Source organism: Mobula hypostoma, chromosome 5 (assembly GCF_963921235.1).
Source record: "Mobula hypostoma chromosome 5, sMobHyp1.1, whole genome shotgun sequence".
In the NCBI taxonomy this organism is placed as follows: domain Eukaryota; kingdom Metazoa; phylum Chordata; class Chondrichthyes; order Myliobatiformes; family Myliobatidae; genus Mobula; species Mobula hypostoma.
In genome coordinates, this window is record NC_086101.1 from 84,710,295 (window position 1) to 84,733,617 (window position 23,323).

The window sequence follows — 23,323 nt, forward strand, 5'->3', positions numbered from 1 at the left end:
CAGAGGAGATCCTTGTGAAAAGGTGCTAACTCTACACATAGAGCACTGGAGGTTGGGATTGGACCCAAATTGCTGGAGCTGCAGTGAGACAGGGAGTCCAAGGGTTTGACCCAACAAGGAAGAATGATTCACCCACATTTGTCAGTGACTTCTCATTTGTTCTCCACTGCTGTCCATTGGGGTGTCCAGAATTTGGATGCCTAATGTCTGTGATCTGAGCCTTCAGGTCCAAGGATTGGACGTCTGAGGCCCAGAGGCAGCCTGGCCTGGTGTTGGATGTTTGTCTCTGTGTGTGTGAATGTGGGAAAGTGGCTTGTTTTTCTGTTGTTGGTGGCGTTTTTGCCTGTGTTGTTCTACTGAACACGGTAGGCATGCTATGTTGGTACTGTAATATGTGGTGATAGTTGCAGCCTGCCCCCAGAACATCCTGAGGTTTGGTAGGTTGTTAACGCAAATAATGCATTTTACAGTATGTTTCCATGTATTGTGCATGTGATAAATAACTGAATCTGAAATTGAAAAGGGAAACATAATCTTCTTAAGCTCTCCAGTTATAATTCTACAATCTGGTAAGTAATGTGGTTGTGAGAAACAATGATGAACATAAGATGTGTTCAATTAATTTATTAATAATATTTGCTTTAAAGTTGAAACTTACTCTGAAGCTTTCAAAGTGCTTTTAAATTATTCCAGCATTTTTAATTTTTTATAATTTTTTCTAGAACCTGATTGTTGAGGGTAGTAATTGTTCCTGAACCTGGTCATGCGAATCCTGAGGCTCTGGCACCTTCTTCCTGATTGCAGCAGTGAGAAGAGAGCATGTCATGGGTGGTGGTGCAGTCCCTGATGAAAGATTTTGCTTTCCTGCAACAGCATTTCATGTAGATGTGGTCAATGGTTGGGGATGGATTTACCTATGATGGACTGGGCTGTATCCATTACTTTTTGTTGGATTTTCCATTCAAGGGCATTAGTGTTTTCCATACCATGTTGTGATACAGCCAGTCAATATACTCTCCACTACACATCTATAGAGATTTGTCAAAGTTATAGATGCCATGCTGAATCTTCGCAAACTCCTAAGGAGGTAGAGGCGTTGCCGTACTTTCTTCATAATTGTACACAAGTGCTGGGCCCAGGATAGGCTTTCCAAAATAATAACATATAAAATTTTAAAGTTCTTAAATCTCTCCATCTCTGGTCTTCAATTGAGGACTGGTTCATGAACCCAAACAACAGGAATTCTGCAGATGCTGGAAATTCAAGCAACACACATCAAAGTTGCTGGTGAAAGCAGCAGGCCAAGCAGCATCTGTAGGAAGAGGTGCAGTCGACGTTTCAGGCCGAGACCCTTCGTCAGGACTAACTGAAGGAAGAGTGAGTAAGGGATTTGAAAGTTGGAGGGGGAGGGGGAGATGCAAAATGATAGGAGAAGACAGGAGGGGAAGGGATAGAGCCAAGAGCTGGACAGGTTATAGGCAAAAGGGGATACTAGAAGATCATGGGACAGGAGGTCTGGGAAGAAAGACAAGGGAGGGGGAGGACCCAGAGGATGGGCAAGAGGTATATTCAGAGGGACAGACGGAGAAAAAGGAGAGTGAGAGAAAGAATGTGTGCATAAAAATAAGTAACAGATGGGGTACGAGGGGGAGGTGGGGCATTAGCAGAAGTTAGAGAAGTCGATGTTCATGCCATCAGGTTGGAGGCTACCCAGACGGAATATAAGGTGTTGTTCCTCCAACCTGAGTGTGGCTTCATCTTTACAGTAGAGGAGGCCGTGGATAGACATGTCAGAATGGGAATGGGATGTGGAATTAAAATGTGTGGCTACTGGGAGATCCTGCTTTCTCTGGCGGACAGAGCGTAGATGTTCAGCAAAGCGGTCTCCCAGTCTGCGTTGGGTCTCGCCAATATATAAAAGGCCACATCGGGAGCACCGGATGCAGTATATCACCCCAGTCAACTCACAGGTGAAGTGTTGCCTCACCTGGAAGGACTGTTTGGGGCCCTGAATGGTGGTAAGGGAGGAAGTGTAAGGGCATGTATAACACTTGTTCCGCTTACACGGATAAGTGCCAGGAAGGAGATCAGTGGGGAGGGATGGGGGGGACGAATGGACAAGGGAGTTGTGTAGGGAATTCATGAACCTCTGGTTTTCCTTCTTCCGGAGTCTATAATCAGCTCCTTGGTCTTGCTGATGTTGACTGTTGCTATGACAGCCAGATTTTCAATCTTTCCCCTGTATGCTGATTCAGCACCATCTTCGATTTGGCCAGTAACAGTGGTGATGTCAACAAACTTGAGTACAGCACTGGGGCTATTTTTGAAAATATATAAAAATATTTCTTCACCAGATAATTCATGAATTGTGCTCTACAACACCGTGGGGGAATTTGTGCTGTGCTGCTTCCACAAAACAATAAATTTCATGACACACGTCAGTAATAATAAATCTGACTCTGATTCGCCACCTGAAGAACCACAGCAGTTTAGTGTCATCACCTCCTCAAGGGCAGTTAGGAATGGCCAATAAATGTTAGCCTAGACAGCAATGCCTGACTCCCAAAAGATAAATGAATGAGAAAGAATAAAAATGACAATTTACATTTTCCCTCACATTCCACTCAACTGTTTTAGGATAAAATAATGTGCGTTCAGTGGGTAGGCTTCCCTGCCAAATTGCAGCAAGTTAATGCTTACCAGTTTCATCAAGGAGAAAATTGTGAGCTAAGTTCTTCCAGCAAGGTTGTGACTTGCTGATTTTCACAAGGAGCCAGGTTCATGGGTTTGCTAGGTGAGACAGAAGATGCTGATTGCAAATAAGCACAGTAATCATTTACTTACAGGCAAACAGTAAAACATTCGACCAAAGATCTAAGCTACCTTAAGTTACACAAACTACAAAACTAAACATTCAGCACAAATAGTTATCTAAGTGTGCACGTGGGCTCTTGTGTAACTGCAGCATACTTTCCCAACAGTTCTTCAGCACTGGTCACAACCTAGGTGTGAAGATGAGGCCCGAGACAAAGGAAAGCCCCTGAAGTGCCAGAAACTGGACACCGGTGCCAAACACACAAGGCAATTAATGGGAAAGAGCTGCTGCAACCTTCAAACAAGCCAGTCAATGACTGGCACGGTAGAAATGGCTTTCGACTACCGAGTAAATTATCCCTTCACTTTACACTGAGTCCCAACATACCTGACACAAATGTTTAGGGTGTAGAGGGACACAAAACAGTAATAATCACCTGACTGTTCAACATGGAACTGTTGGTATTTTCAAACTAACTGCAGCCCAATGTGTCATGTAGAGGAGTTCAAGCAAAATCAGCATTGCAAAGGTGAGTCATTAAGTCTGTTGATACACTCCCCTCAAGTATCATCAATAAAGTCAAAAGCTTCTCTTCAACAATCTTACTTGCTCCAAGTATTTTTACCTTTCAGCTTTTCACCAATGTCTGTTTAAAATGTGTTATTCACCAATTAAAATGTAATCTGATCCTATTAATTAGTCCTACTTTGATGTTCTACTCTGGCAAACCAGAACTGATTTGCCCTTCAAGTTCATGCAGATTCAGTTTCTTACCCATCTTCTTAGAGCATAGATCAATCGATGCAGATGAAAGGTATGATGCAGCTGAGAGTCTTTAACATTTCCCTTCTCTTGTAAAACTTGCTTTAACATTCTCTGCAAAGGACAAAAGTTTGAAGATCTCAAATATTTGTTCAATTGTTGGTTCAAAATGCAATGTGTGGAATACCTTTACATTTGACTTCAAATGGAGCTTTAATGAGGCATCAAAATGTTATTTCCATACCCATCTTCAAAATCTGCCCTCAAGCTTTGCATTAATATATTATAAGCTAGATTCACAGGTAAGCTTAAGATGTTGCTTACAAGATTTTCCAAATGTGTTCTGAAAATTATCCTTAATCTTTAGTCTTGCTGGGACAATTGAGAACATTGTGTTTTGTTCTGGATGCTTTTTTCTATCCACCAAGTATTAACCTAAAGTACAGAATACTTTAATGGTGAATATTCTTGAAAATATAAAATTACACTGCAGAAGCAAGGGTGAAACAAAAATCAAAATTATTGGAATATAAATGAATATATTAAAATGGAAAACAAGATGCATAATGAAGAGGAAAACTAGAACTACATGCAAAGTTTTTTTTTATTATGGAGTTGGCAGTTTACAAATTAAATTATTTTCCTCAAACAATAAAATTCATTAACACAGTAAGATACAGGAGCAGAGTTATGCCATTCAGTACGTTCAATCTCCTTGCAATTTCATCATGGCTGATCCATTTTCCTCTCAGCCCATTTTCCTGCCTTCTCCCTGTAACCCTTCATGCCCTGGCTAATCAAGAACCTATCAATCTCCGCCTTAAATACACCCAGTTACCTGGATTCCACAGACACCTGTGGCAATGAGTTCCATAGTTTCACAACACTCTTGGCTAAAGAAATTCCTCCTCATCTCCATTCTAAATGGACACCCCTCTATTCTGAGTCTATGCCCTCTGATCCATAGGAAACATCCTCTGCACATCCATTCTGTCTAGGCTGTTCATCATTCAATAGCTTTCAATCAGATCGCCCTCATTCTTCTAAATTCCAGCGAGTAAAGGCACAGAGCCATCAATTGCTCCTTATACGATAAGCTTTTCATTCCCGGAATCATTTTCATTAACCTCCTCTGAATCCTCTCCAATGTCAGCACATCCTTTCTGAAATAAGGGGCCTAGAACTGCTCATAATACTCCAAATGAGGTCTTCTAAAGCCTCAGCACTACATCCTTGCTATTATATTCTAGTCCTCTCAAAATGATGCTAATGTGGCATTTGCCTTTCTCACCACTGATCCAACGTACAAATAATCCTGCATGAGAACTCCCAAGTACCTTTGCACTTCATATTTTTGAATTTTCTCCCCATTTAGAACATAGTCTGTGCTTTTATTCCTTCCACCTCAGTGCATGACCATTCACTTTTGTACACCATATTCCATTTGCCACATCTTGGTGCATTCTTGTAATCTGTCTAATTCCTTCTGCACCCTCTCTGCTTTCTCAACGCTACCTGTGCCTCCACCTGTCTTTGCATCATCCGCAAACTTGGAATGGGCAGGTGAGAAGATGTAAAAGGTGAGAGTGGGGAATAGAGGAAGGTGGGGGAATTTTTTTAATGGAAAAGGAGAAATCAATATTCATGCCATCATGTTGGAGGCTACCCAGACAGAATATAAAGTGTTACTCCTCCACCCTGAGTAATGTAAGAAACTAAGAGCAAGAGTAAGCCACTCAGTCCCTCAAGCCTGCCCTGCCATTCAATTTGATCATGACTAATCTGCTCCAGGCCTCACCTCTTCCTCTAGTCTATGAGTTAAAATGCTTCAGGTCAGAATCCTTGTCCTGAAAGGTTGCATGTTTAACCTTCTGAGCTATCGTATAATGTTGATAATGGAGTTTTAATGTGAAGAGGTAGCAAATCAGTTTGGAACGTTGCCTTCTTTACATTTATTTTTGCTAAGCACACAGTTATCAAATAAGGATGTTCTTGATATATTTATTGGCTAACTTTGAGTGTCCTATCCTTGGAAATTGCTCATCACTCTAAAAGTGAAGTTTGCGTTTACACTCACCTGCTTTGAGACATGATATCTAATTACAAAATTGTCTTCCTCATCTACCAGAAAATGAGTAGAGAGAGGTTAAATTTATCTTGATATGGACAGAAATCACATTGTTTCTAAAGCACTGTACATAGTCCATCTCCTGAACTTCATTCATTATTCTCAATTACAAAGCATTAATCACTCTAATTCATACCGACTGAGCAGTTCCCATTGAAAAATTGATGAAGGTGCAACTGAATAGTGAAATAAAAATAATTTATTTGAGTTAAGGTTAAGGACTCACAACCTAAATCATTATTTACATTAAAGTGAAACTGAGTTTTAATTAATCAATAAACTTTAATAATATCTAATCTAAATTAAAGAGGAATAGCATTTAAAAACGTGATCATATTTTAAAATTCCTACAAGAGGTCAATAAATCTTACAGTGAGATTTATCCAGGCTATAAATAAAACAAAGCTATATTCCTGCCACATAAGTGAAAGTATTGCCTTTTATTTTTACACATTAACTAACAATTATCTGCTCATATGCAAAGATTTAGCCTTCTTAATTTTCCTGTCGTAAGCTGGAATTTCTGCCAAAGAAAGTAATGCAGACTCTTGAAAAGATGGTCAGTGTTTTCTACCAGCAGAGAACTGCCTACACTTGCTACTGACCTAAATTGTAAGCTATCACGGGCGGCTGTGGAACCCAAGTCATTGGCTATACCTAAGGCAGGGATTGATGAATTCTTGATTAGTCAAGGCATGAAGGGATATGAGGATATGGGAATAAGGCAGGAAATTGGGGCCGAGAAGAAAAATTGATCAGCTCTTATGAAATGGCAGAGCAGACTCGATAAGCCAAATGGCCTAATTCTGCTCCTATGTCTTATGGTCTTATGCTAAATTTACAATTCATGGCTCCAATACTATACGATGGGTGTATAAGTTGATGAGAAGCATGATCGTGTGGACAGTTTGAGACTTTTTCCTGGGGCTGAAACGGCTAACACGAGGGGGCATGGTTTTAAGGTGCTTGAAAGTAGGTAACAGGAGGATGTCAGAGATAAGTTTTTCACACAGAGAATGGTGAGTGCTTGGAATGCCCTGCCAGCGAAGGTGGTAAAGGCAGGTACAATAGGGTCTTTAAAGAGACTCTTAGATAGGTACATGGAGCTTAGAAAAATAGAGGGCTATACGGTAGGGAAATTCTAAGGAGCTTCTAGAGTAGGTTACATGGTTGGCACAACATTGTGGGCCGTAGGCCTGTAATGTGCTGTAGATTTCTATCTTTCTATGTTTCTAATTGGCTCTCCCTGCAGTGTATTCAATATTTGAAAAATATTGTAAATATATTGTTTGATCAAGCATTCTTTGCTTACTTAATTCATTATGTGTTATATGTAAGAAGTACGTGAATGACATACATCATTATGCCACCACATCATATGTGAGCAACTCACTAAAGAAAAACTAAGACGACAAATTATCCCAGGCTTCTGTGTTTTTTCTTTCGATTAGCTTCTGGAGTTACAAGACAACAGTGGTGATGAGGAATCTTTTAACAAATCCAAGTTGACTAGCAAACTGTTGTAGCGCAGCACACATTTTTCTTTGGAAGGCGAGAGAAACATTTGAGTTTATAAAAAAGCAGAATATGAGTCAAATTTATGGGATCCATAAAAAATGAGTATGAGGTGACAATAATAATAAATAAATAAAGGACAGAAATGGCTGGCTACATCGGAAAGATAGACATCTCCAATTACACAACATTGACTGGATGATGTACACGGAACAAATACAGAGGTATTTGAAAGCAAATGGAATAGCCAACAAGAAACAAGTGCCAGTGTTGCTGAGTGTAATGGGTAGAAAAGCATACAGGTTGATTAGAAGTTTAACTGCTTCTACCAAACCAGCCGTAATGAGCTTTGCTGATATCATGAAAGTAATGCAGGGATATTTAGAACCAAAACTATTCTTGATTGCAGAATGCTTTCAATTTCATAAGCAAAATCAAAAGGAAGGAGAGTCAGTGTATGTGGCTACATTGAAGAAATTGTCCCAACATTGGCAGTTCAGTGATGGGATTAATGATGCTCTGAGAGATCATTTAGCTTATGGAATATTAGAAGAAAGCATTCCAAAACACCTCCTAACTGAGGCACAAGTCACGTTTAAAACAGTCATTGAAATTGCTGTCTCAATGGAAAGAGCAGCCAGAGACACAATGGAGTGGCAATCAAGACTGAAAGTCTGCGTGAACAAATTTGTAATGGCAGAACTCTACCTGGCTGAACAAATCGTGTTGCCATTGTGCCAGGAGCTCACATACAGCAAACCAATGCAGGTTTAAAGGTGAAACCATCAGAAAATGCAATAAACTAGGACACATACAAAGAACATGTTGGACTGACAAATATAAATGGATTGCACAGGGAAGAGAAAAAGATAAAAAGTCAAGTGCAGTTTGAAATCGAGTATTGATCTGCATGCTGGATGAAAAATCAAATAATGATGAGAGTGACACAGGACTGGGTAGTCTTGGGATTTTAAATGTGAAAATTAACAAGACAAGAAATATGGCTTACATCAGAAGTGAATGGCAAATTAATTAAAATGGAATTGGACACTGGCTCAGCTGTTTCAGTCGTTCCATAGATTGAGTTTGAACAGCATTTCAAAGATACTGAACTGAAGCCTGCAGATATCCAACTAAGAACTTATACTGCAGAAAAAATAATTCTTGTGGGACTGACATTTGTATCAGTGAAAAACAACCACCAGCAAGCCACATTGAGTTTGTATATGGTAAAAAGAGGAAGGCCAGCACTGTGGAGTCGTATTCGGCTGCGGCAACTACAATTTGACTGAACATGCATCCACTATTTGCATGCCACAACCCTTGCAATAGAGTCAACAGAAAGTGAATTAAGGAAGGTACTGGATGATGGTGCAGCAGTGTTCAAGGATGATGTTGGAAAACTCAAACATTTTAAGGTAAAATGGTGTTAATTGAAAACGCCACACCCAAATTTTATAAACCTCATCTGGTTCCTTGTACCATCTTTGATGAAGTTGCCAGTGAGCTGGAAGTGTTTCCAATAGTCTCCACTACAGCATCACACATTGCTGATGTGCTGAGAAGCCTTTTCTCAAGGACTGGTGATCCAGAACACTTAGTCAATGACAATGAAGCACAGTTCAGTCTGTAACAGTTTCAGTCATTCCTGAAAATTAACGTAATAAGACATATTACATCTGTACTGTACAATCAGCTGCAAATGGCTTGGTGGAAAGGATTAACCAGAGTTTGAAGAAAGCACTGCAGGCATTGTCAGCAGAATACACTGAATCAAAAGCTTGTCAAATTCTTATTTGCATGTCACAGTGCAGCACATACCACAACCAGCAACTCACCACCTCTGCTGCTCCTGGGTCACCCCTTGCTTTCTGTTCACTTCAAACCCAATCTCAGAAGAAGTATGCTGGACAGATGAGACAAATTGAGGTCTCATCAAACAAGGACTTCCGATGTATCACTCCTGGGGAAGCAGTCCGGGCGAGGGACTACAGAGGTGATCAAAAGTGGGTACTCAGAAAGATTAAGGACAGAACTGGACCACTCTCTCACACAGTGGAGTTCGTGTCTGATGTCATCTGGAGATGACACACCAATCAATTGAGGAAAGCAAAGTCAATTGTTAGCGAAGAAAAAAGTCCAGAGCTGTCAGAACCACTTCCTGCAGTCCCAGAGTCAACTCCTGCAACCATCACAGAAGAGGCCGCAGAACATAAGATTGTTTTCACAGCTACATGTCTCACCTGCCAAGCAGAGTGACCATCCCTCCACCACACCCTGCTCCACCTTTGACTGGAAAGATGTTATCCCATAAGATTAAGAAATCCTCCACGTAATTAAATCTTTAGACTTAAATAGGGAAATTTAAAATTTATTATGCTATTGATGTCTATATAGCAGTTGTATTATATAGCATACTGTGTATACTGTTGAGATGCATTCCATATTGGGTTGGAGTTTATAGATAAGCAGGAAGGAGTGTACCTTACTTAATATTTCACTAATATATTGTAAATAGATTTGTTTGATTAAGCATTTTTGTTTACATAATTCATTATGGGTTATGTGTAAAATGTGTGTGAATGGTATACATCATTACACTATTAAGTGAGCACCACTCTGAAGAGAAACTAAGTAGACAAGTTATCCCAGGCTCCTGTGTTGTTCTTTTGATGAGGTTCTGGAGATACAAAAGAGAACTTTCCCCATCTGGCCTAATCCTTTTCATTGTGCACTGTTTGTAGGAATAGTTTTACCAATTCACATCATGCCTGCTATTCCTCCACAGGTGGGGCATTTCTTTTTCAGCGGCTCCTGATGTCATCTACAAAATCTACACCATCAAAGCTCCTTTTCTGCATTTTCAGATTTTTGCCTTCACCGCTGGTATTGTTGTTGGGGATTCAACATTTTTAGTCTTTATAATGATTGAATACCATTACTGTGTACCATTTCCCGCAGTTAGTTCTGTCAACAATTTATCTCATCTCTTATCCTTCAACCTGCAAATTCTGCAAATCGGATCTCTGATTAGTTATCCAAAATATCTGCAAAACTGCTTACTTGATTCCGTTAAGAAAGTTACAAAGGATTCTCCCTGGACTTGCAAGGTAAGAACTGATAGTGATCAATTTTTCATTGCTAGCTGGGCAATAATAAATTGGGTGGTAGGGTGGAGATATGTCTCTCCCAAAGGAGGTGTAAGGCACTTCTTCCCACTGCTGACTGTGGGTCACCCTTGGGCAAGGTGTAGCACTTGCTTAGCCCCCCCCCCCCCCCGATCAGGGTCATGTAAAGCCATGGGAGCAGGTGGCAGATGGCTGTATGAGCAGCTAGTACATATCACAAGTCTTGGTTATGTGACTACTGATGCCAGGCAGACAATCTCTAAAAGAGTATTGATAATGGCTGCCATCTTGTAGAGACACTGCCCAGAAGGCGGCAATGGCAAAGCACTTCTGCAGAAAATATTGCCACGAACGATCATGGTCAAGACCATGACCACCCACGCCATGCAACACGGCATGTAATGAATGAATGAATGATGTGTCAGATACATGCTGCAGTGTTTCAGTTATGGTTTTTATGGCATAGCACAACTCTCTCCACTTGAGGTCAATAAAATATAACATCATCTTTACTTTCTTATGTCTGGTTTGTCTTGGAATGCTTCGAAATATATCTTGTAATCTCTTCAGTCAGTTGTCTCTATTCTTTCGATAAGATACTAACATTTAACGTTGTATAGCTCCGGCGTGTTCATTTGTTCCTTGGGGTAATATTATGTAACAGGAAATTATAGGCTGCTGAACCTTACACCAGTGGTAGAGAAATTATTAAAGAAGATTCTTAAGGATTGGATATACTCATATTTGGAAAAGCATGGACTTATTAGGGATACTCAGCATAGCTTCCTGCAAGGCAGATCATGTTTTACCAAATTGATGGAGCTTTTGAGGAAGTGATGAAGATGACTGGGGAGGACAATGGAAGTCATCTACATAGACCAGTAAAACATTCAATAAATCACTCACCTTGGGCAGATCTAGAAAATTAATGCACACGGGATCCAGAGAAGCAAGGAATATTGGATTAAAAATTGTCTTGGCCATAGAAATCAAAAGGTAGTGGTGGAGCAATGTCACTCTCATTGAAGGTCTGCTACCAGTGGTGTTCCATAGGTATTAGGGCTGGGACCGCTGCTGTTTGTAATATACATTAATGATTTGGATGAAATCAGGTCCGATTAGTAGAAGTGTAGGTGACATTAAAATAGATGCAGTTGTGGTTAGTGTGCAATGTTCTCAAAAGGTACAGCAGGACACAGATCAGTTAGAGATAGTGGCAGAGAAATGGCAAATGGAGATTAATCTAGGCAACTTGCTGTGTTGCCTGTGTTGCATTCTGGGGAGTCAAATGCAAGAAGAAACTATATAATAAATTAAAAGAGCCTTAGGAGCAATGGTGTACAGAAGGATCTTGGGTCCAAGTTCATTGCTCCATAAACGTGGCAACACAAGTTGATCAGGTGTTAAAGAAGACACATGGGAAACATGCATTTATCAGTCTGGGCATTGAGTAGAAAAGCTGGGAAGTCACAATGAAGCTCTATAAATCATTGGTTAGATCAGATTTTGTGTATTTCGTGAAATTCTGAATGCTATTTTGCAGAAACAGCATGGAGGCTGAGGAAAAGATACAGAAGACTATTGTGTGTTTAATATTTCAGTAAGATTTGAGCAATTTTTAATATACTGTTTTATTAAGCATTATAGTTCATTTAAGTAATTACAGGTTATATGTAATATCAGGTGACTTGCAGACGTCATGAAGGAACTATGTCATATGTCCGTGCCTTGCTTTAAGTAAAAACGAACTAAGACTCTTATTTCTGAACTCCTTTATTTTTCTTCCAATTAATTTTATATTTCAGAGTTTCAAAATGTAACAGTGGTGATAAGGTCATTTTAAATGAACCTGAGATGATTACCATGTTGAAGCACAAGACGTTCAAGTTAAAAAAGCACAGTGAGAACGATTAAGTTTTAAAAGAAAAGCAGCACAGCATGATCTCCTTTGACTTTGAGTTTAAAAATTGGCAGAAAATGGAAAAAATTCACTGGTTCGTAAACAGTGAGTACCAGGTGATAATCATTATAAAAAAAAGCAGAAATGGCCAGCTACATCGGTAACTGGATATTGCATACTGAGCAGATTTAATAATATTTTAAAGCAAATGGAATAGACAATGAGAAGTGAATGCCAGTTTTGCTGAGTGCATTTGGTTTAAAGCCATACAGTTTGCTTAGGAGTTTAATTGCTCCAGCTGAACCAGCTGAAGTGAGCTTTGCCGATCTCTTAAAAGTAATGCAGGAGCATTTAGAACCAAAACCATTGTTGATTGTAGAATACTTTAGGTTTACTAAGACTCATATCTCTCGACTCCCTTGTTTTTCTTCCAATAATTTTATGTTTTGAAGTTACAAAATCTAACAAAGATGTTCACCAGGATGTTTATTGTTTTTGAGAATATTAGTTATAAGGAGAGGTTGGACAAATTTGTATTATTTTCTCTGGAGCATCAGAGGCTGAGGACAACCTGTGAGAGGCACAGATAGGGTAGATCTCTTCCCCATGATAAAAATGTCAAACAGTTTAAAAGCAAGGGCGAAATGGGGGATGCTTAAATGATGTTCAGAAGGCATTTCTTTTCACAGAGAGTGGTAGATGCCTGGAATGTTCTGAGAGAGGAAGCAGGAGCAGATACAAATACAACATTTAAATGGAATTTAGGCAGGTACATGATGCATGTTTCGGCAGGGAATGAAGGGGTGTAAACCACGTATGGGATGCTGTGATTTGTTGAAATTGACATCATCATAAGCACAGAAATCACGATTGAAGAGCCTGTGCCTGTAGCTGTGTTGTATTGTTCTATGAGGTATGCTCTATGTCCTCTCAGTGTATATATACAGTACTGTCCAAAGGTCTTAGTGATATGTGAAAAAAATCTATAAAGAAAAAAAGATGCTTTCCAAATTAATGAAAAGTTCCTAAATATCAAAAAAATTGCTATAAAGAGCAATAAACTGTAAAAAACTAAACTAAATCAATATTTGGCGTGACCAACCTTTACTTTTAAAACTGCATCATTTCTCTTAGGTGCACTGAAGCAAAATCAGTTGGTAGGTTGTTCCAAGCATCTTGGAAAACTTGCCACATTTCTTCTACAGGCTTTGGTTTGCTTCTGTCTCTCCAGTTAATCCCAGACAGTCTTGCTGATGCTGAGATTCAGGCTCTGTGGAGGCCATACCATCTGAAATTATATAAAAAAATCTAGGACGTCTGAAACTTTTGTGCAGTATTGTATGTTCTAACATATTTTACTGGCAAAGAGTTAATATGTCATAATTTCATTAATAAACACACCAAACACCAAAAACTGATGAGTACCTTAAGGACAATAAACAATGGTCACTAAGTGAAAGGAACAAAGTGACTTATAATACTAAAAGATGTACAGAGAAGGACAAAAGCATTTTAATTTATATGTGCCTACTCCCCGACTGGCTGCTAATTTGAGTCAGTTCAATATTTAAAGCTGCCATAAAAATTAAGAACTTGGTTACTTGGTATAAATTTAAAGTTCTACAGACAGGAAACTGTTACAATTTTTATATTTCTTCAGTGTCAATTATTTTGAAAAATTATAGTGTAATGGTGTTCAGGGTTAGACATCTGAGGCTTACTCACTGTTCAGATGCAGGTCTGCCTTGACGGACAATCTTTGTGTGATGAAGGTTAGTTGTCTGTATCTAGAAAAAGACCAGCAGGGTCCAAGACAGCAGCTCTGGACAGCGTCCAGCCCTATCCAGTCAATTTGGTGTTCCATTTACTTCAATAAAGGTTAATGGGAAACAATTCATAAAAAGATACTTTCACTCAGTTGGATGTTAAAGATTATCTTTCACCCTAAACACCCCTTCAATTAAGGGGGTTTCCAAATGATTGTAATTAGACAAAGCCTCATTTGTCTCATTAAGTGGTTTTACCCCAATTTTGGCAAAATTGTTTTGCAAGTATTTATCCCCATTTTTAATTGCCTATTGTTGTTACATTATTACATTATCCCCATTTCTAATTGTCTATTGTTGTTACAGTCTATTATATTATTATTTTTATTTAACGGAAAGAAGGATTAAAATTTTTAAAAATGTAACATGACTTTCCATTTCTTTTGTGGTTGCAAATAAGGCTGTAAGAGGTTTACTAAGAAATATTTCCAAAACAAACTCGAAGACCTGAACAGGCTGCTTTATTCGGAACCTCCTGTACCTAATAAAATGACCACTGAGTGTATGTTCGTGGTCTTCTGCTGTAGACTGTCCATTTCAAGATTCAATGTATTATGTGTTCAGAGATGGTCTTCTGCACTATTGTTGCAACGCATAGTTATTTAAATTACTGTCACCTGCCTGTCAGCTTGAACTATTCTTCCCTGCTGCTCACTGGAATTTTTTTGTTTTGTTATCTGCACCATTCTCTAAAACTCTTAAATATTTCAATTGTTTTCACTTCTCTTCAGTTTATCTGCTTTCCTTCTGAATGTTACAAGCAGCACCATGGTTAGAAGCACCGCATTCCAGAGCACCTTTATCTGTAGTGTAAAACAATGGTTAATTCTTTTGCACTCACCTTTAAACTGGTGATCTAATAATTTGTCTCCTCTTTCTTCTGTAGAAATTGGTGAAACTCTGTGACTCTCCACTCCATGGGACTGTTAAGGCTAGGTAATCGGATGTATTTAAAGAAGAAGCAGATAAATTCTTGACAGAGTGGATGATTTACAATGAGGGGACACAGAATGGAAGAGGAATTAATCCTTAACCAAAGTCATGGACCAATAGCATTAAGCAAGTGGTCCATAGACTCCAGATCCTGAATTAAGGTCTTGGGTGAAACTTACATTCATTATAAACACTAGCAGGAGAAGCTTGGAGGTCTGAGTGACTGGGGTACCAGGATCTTCTGTATGGGTGACCATGGTAGGAACAAAAGCAAGTGCCACCAGGCAAGGGTACATTCATTTATTCATAGGCACAATCACACACACACACACTCAGACATTGGATGCCTTGGCCACTGCCTCCCTCCAGATACCAGCTTCAGGACCAGCAAGCCCCAGTCATGATCCTCAACTCTGACCCAGACCCACCCACATTCATTCCTAACAACTAGCGCAAGGCAGACATCCAGCACACTTCACCTATCCCTGGCTTCAGCCACACAATAGGCCCATGTCATATCTTCTCCAACAGCTGCATTCTAGACATCCTACCCACATCCCCAGTGTCCGGGTCCTGTAGCACACTGTGACCTCATTCCCTGCCCCCAGCTTCAGCTGCACACTTATCCCACATTTCAATTCCTTGACATCAGACACACATGGGGCCTATATCCCCAAAAGACTTGAGTAAATTTGTACACATGTACTGCCGAGAGCATTCTGACTGGTTGTCCTCTGCCTGACATGGAAGCTCCAATGCACAGGATCAAGAGGGTTGTGGACTCATGCAGCTCCATCATGAACAACACTCCTCCTACCATTGAGGACATTTTCAAAAAGTGGTATCTCAAGAAGACGACATTCATCACATGCCTTCCTGCTTTACTATCATCAGAGAGGAGCCTGGAGACCCACACTCAGTGTTTCAGGAAAGTTTCTTTAGTCTTTAATCAGACTTCTGAATGGTCCATGAACCCATGAACACTTTCTCAACATTTCTCTTTTGCAGTATTTATTTATTCAATTTTTATTGTAACTCATACGAATAATTTAGGTCCTGCACTGTACTACTGCCACAGAACAACGGATATTGTGACATTGAGGGTCTCCATTGGTCAAGGTTGACCATGGACATCGTGTCCTGTGTGATACTTAAGCCAGTATGCGAGCCAGAGCATTTCAGTCTGAAGAGCAAGCTATTGTCCATGTGGCAGGCTACTCCTCTCCATGCAGCTGATGAATCCAAAGGAACAGCAGAAACCAATACAGTTTGGTATCAACAGCATCGCAGAAGTTGCCAGTCAGCATTGAACTCAGTGCAGGACTGCCTTAGGGACTCCAACTCCAGATTTTACCACAGGATTTACTCTCAAAGCCTTCCCCATGAGTGGGTATAGTTGTAAGGCAGTTTTGAGATCAGAGTTTTCCTTCTCCTAGATGAGTTGCCAACCATGACTGATGAGCCCTATCTGCCCAAATTAACTGGTTTTAAGGTGCCAGTAACCCACCTTTGCCTGTTCCACACACACAAAATGCTGGAGGAACTCAGCAGACCAAGCAGCATTTGTGGGAAAAATTACAGTCCATGTATCTGGCTGAAACTCTTCGGCAGGACTGGAGAAAAAAAGCTGAGGAGCAGATTTAAAAGGTGGGCAGGGAGTGGGAGAGATAACCACCAAGTGATAGGTGAAACCTGGAGGGGAAGGAATGAAGTGAAGAGTTGGGAAGCTGATGGGTGAAAGAGACAGAAGGCCATGGAAGAAAGAAAATGGGGAAGGAGCACTAGAGGGAGGCAATGGATGGGCAAGGAGATGAGGTGAGAGAGGGAAAAGGGGAGGGGAAATGGGGAAAGGATGGTGGTGTTGGGGGGCATTACTGGAAGGTTGAGAAATCGATGTTCATGCCATCAGGTTGGAGGCTACCCAAACCTGAATACAAGGTGTTGTTCCTCCAACCTAAGTGTGGCTTTATCATGACAGTGGAGGAGGCCATGGATGGACATATTGTAATGGGAATGGGAAGTGGAATTAAAATGTGTGACCACTGTGAGATCCCACTTGTTCTGGCGGACAGAGCGTAGATACTCGGCAAAGCGGTCTCCCAATCTACATCGGATATCACCGATGTACTGGAGGCCACACTAACAGCACGAATCACAGTAAATGACACCAACAGACTCAAAAGTGAAGTATTGCCTCACCTGGAAGGAGTGTTTAGGGCCCTGGATGGTAGTAAGGGAGGAGGTGTAGGGGCAGGTGTAGCACAAGTTCCACTTGCAAGGATAAATGCCAGGAGGAAGATCAGTTGGGTGGGTCGAATGGACAAGGGAGTTGCTTAGGGAGCGATTCCTGCGGAAAACAGAAAGTGGAGGGAAGATGTTCTTGGTGGTGTGATCCTGTTGGAGGTATGATTATGAAGACATGTAGTCCTCTTTTATTGTCATTTAGTAATGCATGCATTAAGAAATGATACATTATTTCCTCCGGTGTGATATCACAAAACACAGGACAAACCAAGACTGAAAAAACTGACAAGACCACATAATTATAACATATAGTTACAGACAGTGTAACAATACCATAACTTGATGAAGAAGTCCGTGAGTTCAGTAAAGTTCAAAGTTTCTCAAATGTCCCACACCTCACACAGACGGGAGAAGGAAGAAAAACTCTCCCTGCCATGCCGAAGTTTCAGAGAATTATGTGCTGGATGCGGAGACTGGTGGGGTGGTAGGTGAGAACAAGAGAAACCCTATCCCTAGTAGAGTGATGGGAGGATGAGGTAAGAGTAGACATGCATGAAATGGAAGAGATGCGGTTGAGGGCAACGTTGATGGTGGTGGAAGGGAAGCCCTTTTCTTTGAAAATGGAAGACATCTTCTTTGTTCTAGAATGAAAAGCCTCATCCTGAGAGCAGATGCAGCTGAGACAAAGGAATTGAGACAAGGGGATGGCATTTTTACAAGTAGTAGGGTGGTACGAGGTGTAGTCTAGGTAGCTGTGAGAGTCCAAGGGTTTGTAATTATTGGTGGATAAGCTGCCTCCAGAGATAGAGACAGTGAGATCGTAAAAAGGGAGGGAGGTGTCGGAAACAGACCAAGTAAATTTGAGGACAGGGTGAAAGCCGGAGGATAAACGGATGAAGTCAACAATTTCAGCACGGGTGCAGGAAGCAGCACCAGTGCAGTTCTCGATGTAGTGTAGGAGAAGTGCAGGACGGTCACCAGTGTAGACTTGCAACATTGACTGTTCCAGGTAGCTGATAAACAGGCAGGCATAACTGGGACCCATGTGAGTGCCAACAGCTAAATCTTTTGTTTGAAGTAAGTGGGAGGATACAAAGGAGAAACTATTGAGAATGAGGACAAGTTCCACCAGACAGAGGAGAGTGTTGGTGGAGGAGAACTGGTTAGGTTTGGTGTCCAGAAAAAAATGGTGGGGGGTGGGGGTGTATAGGGACTGGACATTCATAGTAAAAATGAGTTGATGGAGCCAGGGAACTTGAAACCCTTGAAAAGATCAAAACTGTGTGAGGTGTCACCAATGAAGGTAGGAAGGGACTGAACTGGTTGGGGGGGGGGGTGCGATAAAGCAGAGTCAAGGTATGCTGATATGAGTTCAGCGGAGCAGGAACAAGTTGAAACAATGAGTCTACCTAGACAAGAGGGTTTGTGGATCTTGGGTAGGAGGTAGAAACAGGGTGGGTGGGGGAAGGGAACTATGAAATTAGTGGCGGTGGATGGGAGATCCCCAGAGTCAAAATGGTGTGGAAAACAATGGCCTGGTGTTCCTTAGTGGGGTCCTGTTTGAAGGACAAGTAAGGGGAGGTGACTGAGAGTTGGCGCTGGGCCTCGGCAAGGTAGAAGTCAGTACGCCAGACTACTACAGCATGTCCCTTGTCTGCGCGTTTGATGGTGAGGTTAGGATTAGTGCGGAGAGAGTGGAGAGCAGTGTGTTCAGAACGAGTGAGGTTGGAATAGGAGAGGGTAGTGTTAAAGTCTACACAATTAATGTCCAGTAGGCAGTTGACAATGAAAAGCTCCAGAACAGGTAGAAAACTAGGGCGGGGTGCCCAGAAAGAGGAAGAGGGTTGAAGACGGGAGAAGCCGTCATCAGTATGGGCTGGTGAGTCCTTGCCAAAGGAGTGGGCTCGGAGACAGAAGTGACGGAAGAAGAGCTCAGCGTAGTGGTGGTCATGGAACTCACTGAAGTGTGGGCGCAGGGGGATAAAGTGAGGCCCTTACTGAGGACAGAATGTTCTGCTTCAGAGAAGGGGAGGTCAGAGGGGATGGTGAAAACCCAGCATGGATTAGACTTGGGATCAGAGGGGAGAAAGGGATTGGTAGTGTCTGAGGAGAAGGAAGGTTTGGAGTGTTCAGGGACGGTAGGGTGAGAGGAAGATGGAGTCTCCAATGACCCAAGAGTTGGCTGTGGGACCTGAGAGAGACGGAATTGTGGAGTGGTGGTGGGAGAAGGAGAGAACGGGGGCTTCAGTGGCAGGATGTGAAAACCCGGCTTGGAGATCATGGCCGGAGTTGAAGTTGGTTGCGCAATCGGCACGTGAGGGGTGTACGAGTTCATTGGAACCCACATTGATGGCGGTGGAGTCCGGGCTTTGAGCCTGCTCTGGATTGTTACAGCCGTTAAGATCGGCAGCAGGGATCGCGGTCTGGAGACATTGAAGCCTGCAGCATTGAAATCAGCAGGTTGTGTGGTCTGTAGATGAGCGATCTTCTGATCCTTGTAGGATACAAGAAAGTCAAAGAACCGACAATTAAAAGTGTGGATCTGACTGAGGATAAAGAAGTGTACAGGTCCATTACAGGTGGTGGAAAGAGCCTTCTGTCCCTTTCACCAATCAACTTCCCAGCTCTTTACTTCATCCTTCCCCTCCAGGTTTCACCTGGTGCTTCTCTGCCCTCCACTCCCCCCACAACACACACACTTCTTAAATATATTCCTCTCCTTTTTTATTTTTCCAGTCCTGCAGAAGGGTTTCAGCCTGAAAAGTCGACTGTTCTTTTTTTTCCCCATACATGCTGCCTGGCCTACTGAGTTCCTCTAGAATTTTGTGTGTATTGCTCAGATTTCCAGCATCTGCAGATTTTCTCTTGTTTGCCCCTTCTACTCTCAGTAGAAACAGTTCCTCTGGGCTTGGTAGCTAAGCAGCACGAAGGACATGAGCTGGTGGTTGTCAGAGGCCATTTGAGGCAAACACCATCGGGAGCATTTAATAAGCTTATCCCCACTACCACCTCTAGCTATGATGAGCTAACGAATCTGTTATGACATTCCATGACAATAAACCCGATTCTGATTGTGATTGCTGGTCCAGTTACTCACGGTTCTGACTCCTGACCCCTACTGCACATGTGACCAATGTTCTCAGCCCCTACATCTGGATAAACTTAAGGGAATGACAAAATGAGCACAACATCCAGTCATCCTAATCTGCATCCTGTTCCTGACCCTCTGGCTCATTCAAGCATAAACCACTCATGTAGAGCTTGGCATGGTGTTTATCCTTGTCAAGTTGTCTAATTTCAATGGATGCAGTTTCTCAATAAGTGTTTTGGAGTCTGGATGAAGGTAAAAATAAATTTCTTTCCCTGGTTACTAATGAATTTTTGGATTTGCCTTTCCATAATGAAAACGTCAGTTGACAAGTATATTCAAAACAGGAACTAGATTATGAGGACACGCAGTCCTCTTTTGTTGTCATTTAGTAATGCATGCATTAAGAAATGATACAATGTTCCTCCAGAATGATATCACAGAAAACAAGACAAACCAAGACAGAAAAACCTGACAAAAACCACATAATTATAACATATAGTTACACAGTGCAAAGCAATACCATAATTTGATAAAGAACAGACCATGGGCACGGTAAAAAAAAGTCTCAAAGTCTCTTGAAAGTCCCATCATCTCACGCAGATGGTAGAAAGAAGAAAAACTCTTGCTGCCATGAGCTTCCAGTGCCTCAAACTTGCTGATGTAGCACCCGGCTACAGCCAACTTTTGAGTCCGTCCGAAAACTTCGAGCCTCCGACCAGCCCTCCAACACCGAGCACCGAGCACCATCTCTGCCAGGCGCTTCGACCCCGGCCCCGGCAACAGGCAGAGCCAAGGATTTGGGGCCTTCCCCTCCGGAGATTCTCGATCACACAGTAGCAGCAGCAGCGAAGCAGGCATTTCAGAAGTTTCTCCAGATGTTCCTCCATGCTTCTCACGTGGTCTCCATCAAATCAGGATTGTGCACAGCACCTACTTAAAAATACGGTATCATTTCAGAGCGGCCGCGTGCGCTGCGTCCCGCCGCCATCTTCTCCTCCCCTCCTCCTTGCTGACTAACAGATTTTTTTTTTAGAAATGTAAGAAATCAAAGTCTTGAAGTTAGGAGATGAAAGTGACACTGAGGTAATATTTCAGGCTGAAAGGTTGTACTGAGTTGTGGATCAGGCTTGAGGAATCAAGTGGCAAACTCCTGCTACTGTTTCTTCTAACCTGACACCACTCAGGTCTCATCACATAGAAAAGTCAGTAGTGTTATCCCTTATTTATTTATTTAATATATTTTAAAATATATTTTCCCCCTTTTTTTCTCTCACTCTTTTTTCTCCCTCTGTCCCTCTCACTATAACTCCTTGCCTGCTCTCCACCCTCCAGGCTCCCCTCCCCGCTTCTCTTTCTCCCAAGGCTTCCCAACCCATGATCCTCTCCCTTCTTCAGCTCTTAGATCCACCCCTCCCTTCCTGTCTTCTCCTATCATTTCAGAACTACCCCTCCCCCTCCCACTTCCAAATCTCTTACTATCTCTTCTTTCAGTTAGTCCTGACGAAGGGTCTCGGCCCGAAACTTCGACTGTACCTCTTCCTAGAGATGCTGCCTGGCCTGCTGCATTCACCAGCACTTTTTGTGTGTTGCTTGAATTTCCAGCATCATGCCTAGATTTCCTCAGGCCTAGGTTATTCTACTTACTTCGTAACTTGTCTTGTAAATTCAGCTTATTATTTGTTACAAACAAGATAAAGTCTGCAGATGCCAGAAATCTGAGCAACACACACAAAATGCTGGAGGAACTCAACAGGCCGGGCCGCATCTAAAACCAAAACAGTTTTGGCCCAAAACGTCGACTGTACTTTTTTCCATAGAGGCTGCTATTTGTTGATTTAGTTGTGGTAATATTACTTTATGGGGTGTGTGTGTGTGTGTGTGTGTAAGTTATATGTATGAAGTTGTGCACCTTGGTCCAGAAAAACATTTGTTTTGCTTGGCAGTATACATGTGTAAGGTTGAATGACAATAAACTGAACTTGAACTTGATGTTCTTAATTGGGATTTACTAGTCATTAAGAACATTAAGTTACCCAGTTCTTGGATTGTATTGTGATGGGAAATCTAACAACTGAGTGTCACTTTTCGAACCTCAAAATGTGGCATAATGCCCGACAGTGAATGATGTAATGTAGTCAATGGTGTAATTTAGTGGATGCTGTTTCCACATCGTGAATTCAATGCATCAGGTTCTCAAAAGCAATAATGAAATGCATGCAAAAATAGTGTTCTGGTAATCTGTGCAGGATACACAAAGAAGTAAAAGACACTGACCATGATGTGATAACAGATTAGCTATTCATGTTTCTTCTGCATCTTGCATGTCATGTACTGAAATCCATCAGCACAATGTAAGCCTATTTAGAATTATATGAAAAGGCATTCACACAAAGCAGAACTCACCTGCTTTATAACTACATGCCAGTGAGTAAAATGTAAAACTTAATTTTCTTTTAACAGAAGATCAAAAAAACTTATTACAATGTGGAGAGAATGATTTGTATATATGAAATATTCATATCTTTTGATAATTTCATATTTTGATTAGCTGATTCCATTGTAATTGATACTTCATTTGTGCTTCTGAATGTTACAATGTGCAAGAAATGTTACATTTATTTGAGACTTTTTACTTTGATGAATTTTGAAGAGGTATTTAATTGAACTTTCAGTGCTGGACATCTCTTACAAATGCTGCTTTCTTTTCATCAAATATAAAGCATTTCATACTTAAGAGTTACAAAGAAGAAGAAACCCCATTAATCTGTAGCAAATAAAGAAAGATAAATAGGCTAAGTTCACTACGCCAGATAGCAGAAGTTTGTTTATTGCAAGCACCAAGCCTTAGATTGCATCCTAAGATTTAAGAACATTATTATTTAAATAAATCAATCATTTTATCTATTATAAAGTAGCTAAAGTGGCCACAACATTTATATGATAATGAGCCTATTTTTAGATGTTGAGAAAGAAAACATGGC